Genomic DNA, 7,449 nt, shown 5'->3' with positions numbered 1-7,449 from the left:
GTGCCAAACATTTTAAGTGCTTTTGAGTAAAGAACTAAACATGTGATTGGGACCAGAAGTAAACAGAAAGATAAACAAATGAATGAATCAATAAGGGAGAAAACATGGAGGTGATATTCATTCAACCAATAAATATGTATGCAGGTACTATAATAAATAAGACCTGGATGACATGATCAGGACCAAGAGATATATAGCGCCAGCTTTAACTGGAACTAAATCCTGCCTGTGCCACGTATTTCAACTTTGAAAAGTAATCTTCTTGAACCTAATTTTAATCAATAGTAAAATTGTGAAAAAAAAAACATTTAATATAGGAAAGTTAGATTTTTCTTAATAATGTACTTAAAATATGGACACTACTAAGGAATGTAATATATTAAAATATATATATATATGTTGCTTTTTCTATCTCTCTCCAAACTTTCTTGAGATCTGTTTGGAAAGACTGACATAAAAAAGAGATAATGGATATAGAGAGATGGGCATAGAATAGGAATTACGGAATAGGAAAAAGTACTCTAAGTACATACTGTTAAATAAAATATGCTAAGAAGCATTAAGTGGTTATGTGCAGATGCCAAGAGATTAGTTGTTAGATCTGGGTTAGCTAAGAAAATTTGCTGAATTATAATATTTTACCTTAATTTTATTTTCTGTGTTTGTACTTGTCTATGTGTTTTGTGCATATGTGTGTTTGAATGTGAATGTGAAAAGAAGATATAGACTGGGGTGCTTGCATGGCTCAGATGATTAAGTGTCTGACTCAGTTTTGGCTCAGGTCCTGATCCTGTGGTCAGTCGTGGGATTGAGCCTTGTGTGGGGCTCTGTGCTCGGTGTGGAGTCTGCTTCAGATTCTTTCTCCCTCTCCCTCCTGCTTGCTCACTCTCTCTCTCAAATAAATAAATAAACAAAATCATTTTTAAAAAAAGAAGATATAGACTACTGAATAGAACATGTATTCCAAAACATGGGACCATGGAATAATGTGCATAAAAAATTTGATATGTTAAATTGATTGCTGTTAGGACAAACTTGAATAGCCTAGTCTTGAAATTAAACCTGCTTATTTAAATGTAGCATATGCAAGAACACAGAAAAATCACCTAAGGCACAGAGATTCCAGAATTGCAAGAAAGTGTATCAACTGGGACCACCAATTGGTAGATTCAGGTTGCACTTCTAGGTAATAACTCCACTATTCTAATACATAGATAAAGCGTGGGCCTGGGAAACCTTTGACATGCCAACTCTCAGAAATCCAGGGAGTCAAGTCTAGATGTTGATCAGCCAAAATTAGGGATATATTATTTTGCTTAGGAGGGAGCAATTTAGGGAAAAAATAAGCCAGCTTTGGTTAGGGGGTCACAAGGAAGTCAAAGGTGTGTACACGAAGAAAGGACTGAACCATAGCAATTTCTCACTGCATTGTTTGTGCCCTTGTGTATATGTGTTACAAGTCCTGGGACTATAGACTATAGACGGGTCTCTGTCTAGTCAAAGCTTCCTCAGAACAGCCTAGGATTTGCATAAAAATTTTTGGTACTATTTTTTAATACTTCTATATTGTAATTTGTATCCAATGGTAGCTAACTGAATTCTCTCAGATGTACTATGTTAACCATTTTTATGTGTAAATATTTTTTTATCCTTTCATTTAAAAGTTTCTCAAATGATGCTACTTTATGTATTTGCTTTTCTGAAGATTATCTCATTCCTTGAGAATAATAATCACAATGAAGTTATCTGTTTCTGGCCATGATGGATTAACATGGTGGAGTCTCCCACCTGAAACAGTCAGAAAATGAACAAAATAATGAAGGAATATCTTGCAAAGACATTGGCAATCAGGCAACAAAGGATATTAATCCCTGAGAGATCGGAAACAAATGTGGTGATCCCTACAATTAGCTCAGTTTATTCCCTTGAGAGAGTTTCAAGTCTGCTGCACAGGGAAGACAAACCAAGGAAAAGGCTGACCAACTTCATGGGTTGAGATGGAGCAGAGAATCTGTAGGGAACAAGGAGGCCAGAGTTTGTGGGACAAAGGATGAGAGGAGAGATCTCCACAGAGGGACAACTACAATGATCTGAAGAGGTTCTGTAGTATTCAGCTGCACATGACTATGGGGAATAAACACTCAACCAAAAAAAGAACCACACAAAAAGATTAGAAGCAACAGTGCCTGGCACAATACACCCCACTGGTAATGGTTCCTATTTCACTATCAAATGGTGAGACCTCAGAATTCATGAAACAATGCAGAGAACACAGACCATCTTGCTTTAGTTGTGGGGAAATAATTAGTTCATGGACTGAGCACTATTCTAGATGTGCTCAACAAATCCTAAAAGTAAGACACGAAAGAATCAAACTTTTAAAAATATTTTATTTATTCATTTGAGAGAGAGAGAAGAGAGAGTGCACACAGAGAGAGAAGCAGGCTCCGAAGCAAGCCTCGATCCCAGGACCCCGGGATCATGACCTGATCCCAGACTGAGCCACCCAGGTGCCCCAAGGATCAAACTTTTACCAATAACTTAAATGTGTCTCAGAAAGAAAGCTCAAGAATATTTATACAGGTATAAAAATATCTAGCATACAAAAAGGTAAATTCCTCAATGCCTGCCTGCCATTGTATCAAATCAAAAAGTTAGCAAAAAAAAAAGGTAGAAAAAAAAGTAGGAAAATCATACCCAAAATAAGGAGAAAAAATAAATAATAAATACCAAGAACAGACACATAGGTAAACATCATAGTGAAAATGAGTCTGGCTGGACTTTTAGCACTGTTTCTCTCACTCAGGTAGTGCTATGGGCAGGATTTCTCTGAATTCTACCTGGTCTTCCCTGTGGACTCCTAAGGAGTACTTGGAGAAAGAGCCTGCAAGAGAATTCAAACTTAGCATGTCCGCAATCCTTAGTGGTTTTACACTCTCACCCTAGGTCATATTCAGATTTTAGGAGTTCACTAAAAATGTCTAGTTTATTCTTTTTCCTAGCTAAAATAGTAATCTGTAGCTTGTAGACAAGCAAATGCTAGGATCTTGTTTCTCTCTGTAGGCCTCTGTCTCTCCAGATTTTAGTTTAGTAATCGTACTGATCAGGTAAAAGCATTTAAGTCATCAGGGGAAGCCAAGTGTTTCTTGGTACTGATCAGTGAGAGCAAATTTTCCTGTGGATTTTAATTAGCATACTGAGTTTTAAGATTTTTTTTTATTTTTTTTTTAGAGAGCGAGCGAGAGAGAAACAGCATGAGAGGGGAGAGGGTCAGAGGGAGAAGCAGGCTCCCCGCCGAGCCGGGAGCCCGATGTGGGACTCGATCCCAGGACCCTGGGATCATGACCTGAGCCGAAGGCAGTCGCTTAACCAACTGAGCCACCCAGGCGCCCAGCATACTGAGTTTTAAAATGATCTATTTCCTAGCCTGTATTTTGACTCTAACATAAGGTTACTTTTAATTCATAGTTTATTTACATATAATGTTGTTTTATAAAAAGTATTTTATTTTAATTTTAAGTTAATTAGTAGTTTTGACTTAAGTACTTACTAAATGCATTTAACAACGAACAATCCACAGTTGAGAGTCTGAATTGCTTACTATATAAGATGGCCACAGTTAGGGCGCCTGGGTGGCTCAGTTGGTTAAGCGACTGCCTTCGGCTCAGGTCATGATTCTGGAGTCCCGGGATCGAGTCCCACATCGGGCTCCCTGCTCAGCAGGGGGTCTGCTTCTCCCTCTGACCCTCTTCCCTCTCGTGCTCTCTGTCTCTCATTCTCTCTCTCAAATAAATAAAAATCTTTAAAAAAAAAAAAGATGGCCACAGTTAATTCCCACTTCAAGAGTCATTGTGAACCTTGAGATATGGAGTGGAAATAACTTCTAGTTTACAATATTCTTTGTAAATATAAGACATGGTTATTACATATTTTCATTGTTTTCCCTCTGTTGAGGACTCTGTTCAAGACACTAGTTTGAATACCTCAATATATTTATTATTTATTTATTTATTTATTTATTTATTATTTTTAAAGATTTATAACTGTGATTGGGCAGTTGCACCAACATGCCTAGAAACAGAATGATAGCCAGGGGTAAAGATGTCTTTGGGAATATAGATTTGAGCTATTTTACATGTTCAACAATACAAGTAAGCATAGAGTCCAGTCAGGAGCTAAGAGCATCAAGAACATTTGACAGAAGAGAAAAATGGATGAATATTAATTATTTTCTCAAGATTAACAGCTTCAGCAGGGGTATAGCTTGACACTCTCTCATAAATCCTTTCTTCAAATATTGTGACTGCTTACTACCTTTAAGAAACATTTGTAGGTTGAGTGGTTATAGTGTGGTGCATGAATAGATCTGAGCAGACAGTGTCCCACTTTCATTTTAAATATTTTATTTATTTATTTGTCAGAAAGAGAGTGCGCGCACAAGCAAGGGGAGAGGCAGGCAGCGGAAGAAGCAGGCTCCCCGCCGAGCAGGGAGCCCGATGCGGGACTCAATCCCAGAACCCTGGGATCATGACCTGTGCCAAAGGCAGAGGATTAACCGACTGAGCCACCCAAGCATCCCGCAATAAATTTATTTTAATCCCTCATGCACTAAAGTCCATCTATATCCCACCCTACATCTTTTTTAAACACAGAAATAACATAATTCTCAAATAATACAAGTAAAACTTCTCTGTTCAGAATAGCTTTGGTATGACTAGAAATGTTTCTTGATATATATGGCACACACTGTCTCCTAGAGTTCAAAGTGAAAGAGCTTGGGTAAGCATTAAGCTTTTTAATTACATATGAATTGACAAAGAGGAAAAACATTATATAACTGACAGAATCTATAGCAAAAATCAGAGAAACTTATTCCTAATTCTAGCTCTACCATTATCACACTGGTCAGGGGTGCCTGGGTGGCTCAGTTGGTTAAGCGACTGCCTTCGGCTCAGGTCATGGTCCCAGGGTCCTGGGATCGAGCCCCGCATCGGGCTCCCTGCTCAGTGGAAAGCCTGCTTCTCCCTCTCCCACTCCCCCTGCTTGTGTTCTCTCTCTCGCTGTGTCTCTCTCTGTCAGATAAATAAATAAAATCTTTAAAAAAAATTATTGTCATATATATTTCTGTAGTCTAAAGAAGAAAAAACAATTATGGACACCCTCACATGGCTTGTTTTAGTATCTTTTCTCAATATTTTACCTAAGATACATATAAATTGAAGCCTCTCACATCATCAATCATACTTTATAAATTATTGTAGTAATTAGTATCTTTGACTCACCTATAATTATTTAAGGACATGGGAGGAATGCAAAATACAGAAATATGCAACTGGGTTCAAGATACAAAATATATTTGTAGAAGAAAATTTTAAAATTCTTAAAAGCAATACAAAATTAGTAAAGTTGGATTAAAAGTACCCAAATGTTAACAAGTGGTAAAATGAAAAGAAAATTCAAGTGGAATGCGATTAAGAATTTTGTTTTAGAAAAATGCATTTTTTGAAAGACAACAAGAATTGAATCGAAAAAAAAAAGAGTCAAATTTTAGGTGGTAAGAAACAGTTGATGCTCAAAGAGAAACAAATAGATTAGTTCATCTAAATTGAATGTCTTGGGGTGCCTGGGTGGCTCAGTTGTTGGGCGTCTGCCTTCGGCTCGGGTCATTGATCCCAGGGTCCTGGGATCGAGCCCCACATCGGGCTCCCTGCTTGGCGGGAAGCCTGCTTCTCCCTCTCCCACTCCCCCTGCTTGTGTTCCTGCTCTCTCTGTCTCTCTCTCTGTCAAATAAATAAAATCTTAAAAAAAATAAAAAAAATTAATTGAATGTCTTGGGGCGCCTGGGTGGCTCAGTCGTTAAGCATCTGCCTTCGGCTCAGGTCATGATCCCAGGGTCCTGGGATCAAGCCCCACATTGGGCTCGCTGCTCCATGGGCAGCCTGCTTCTCCCTCTCCCACTCCCCCTGCTTGTGATCCCTCTCTCGCTGTGTCTCTCTCTGTCAAATAAATAAATAAAATCTTAAAAAATAAATTAATATAAAACTAAATAAATTGAATGTCTTATTTTCAAGCTAAAATTAAAAATAAGTTTAGTTAAGTATGGTTCTACCAGCCTAAGATGAATAAAAATAGAACTATTAAAACATTTTAATATGTACTCATAACAATGCCCATTCTTTTTGTATTTTATAAGTTATTTGAAAGTATCTTCATTTTGGATTTCCCCTTATTTTTTCTAAGTGTTTGCCACTTATTTAAGGCGTTACACAAGATTTGGTTAATAATCAAGTATTTACTTGAAATCAACAGCAGTCTCATCTTCACAACTAGTGGCAAATGAACAAAGACCCTAACTACAACATACAGAAATGGTGGTAAAACAAATTTGGGAAATACAGAGATAAGTAGAAATAGGAATAAAACAGTAACTGTTAAACTCATTAAAACTAAAGGAATCTTTTAGTCTAAGATCTTATTATAATAAGATATAAATCAAAACAAAACAGCATGAGTCATTTTAAATATTATGTATTTATTGTTGCTCATAGGAAAAGAACAAAATCTCTTCTAATAATGGTAAGATATTCAAAAAGAAAATGAAAAGCATTTTAAAATTTCATTCAAACTTATTTATGCCATAATGTTTTTATGAACATAATATTACACATTGACAACTGATTTGGAAAACTTAGGTATAATTTCAAAAATTAATTCAACTAATATTTCCCCTTATGTTATCTGAGAAATGGTTGCGAATGCATTTGCCTTATAGATTTAGAATAAATATGACTTTTACTGACACAAATAGGACCCAAATATTTCTATTAATATCTGGTCTTTCTTTCAAAAGAGGATAAATGCACTTAATAAATCTTCTCTGACAATGTCCCCAAATGCAAGGTTTATGACACAAAAGATAATTATATTCTGATAGTCCCTCCAAAATGGAACAGATTATGTGATCCTCAAATGAATAAGACATAAGTTTTATCATAAATATACAGAATAAAGACACTGCCTAGAGTAATTATAAAAAACTATAAAACATTAAGTACATTTTGGTAGTTTATCTTTAATATGAAATCCAGAAAATAGTTATTTTGTTGGGAATCCCCTTACAAGGCATACAGGAGGGCAATTTTAATTACTGAATGTCATGCTGTTATGCTATTTTTGATGACATATAATTATCAAATAGACACTGTTATTTTCAATAGAGATCATCCATCATTGTCACACTCAGCTCTGGTCAATACATTTATTTTTTTATTACTTAGTGTTAATTTACATTATTTCCCAATTTTCCTTAGGTAATCTTTAAAACAATAGTCAAAACCTAAAATTTTTAAACTATTTGAACAGCAACCATAATTTAGAACAAATGAGTTGCAGCAGCAATTCTTGCCTCTAGAGACTAGGCTCCAAAATGACCCCATATGCCATCAAACA

The sequence above is a fragment of the Neomonachus schauinslandi genome, chromosome 2, assembly GCF_002201575.2.
Source record: "Neomonachus schauinslandi chromosome 2, ASM220157v2, whole genome shotgun sequence".
NCBI classification, from domain to species: Eukaryota; Metazoa; Chordata; class Mammalia; order Carnivora; family Phocidae; genus Neomonachus; species Neomonachus schauinslandi.
Note: the sequence above shows the minus strand (reverse complement) of the source record.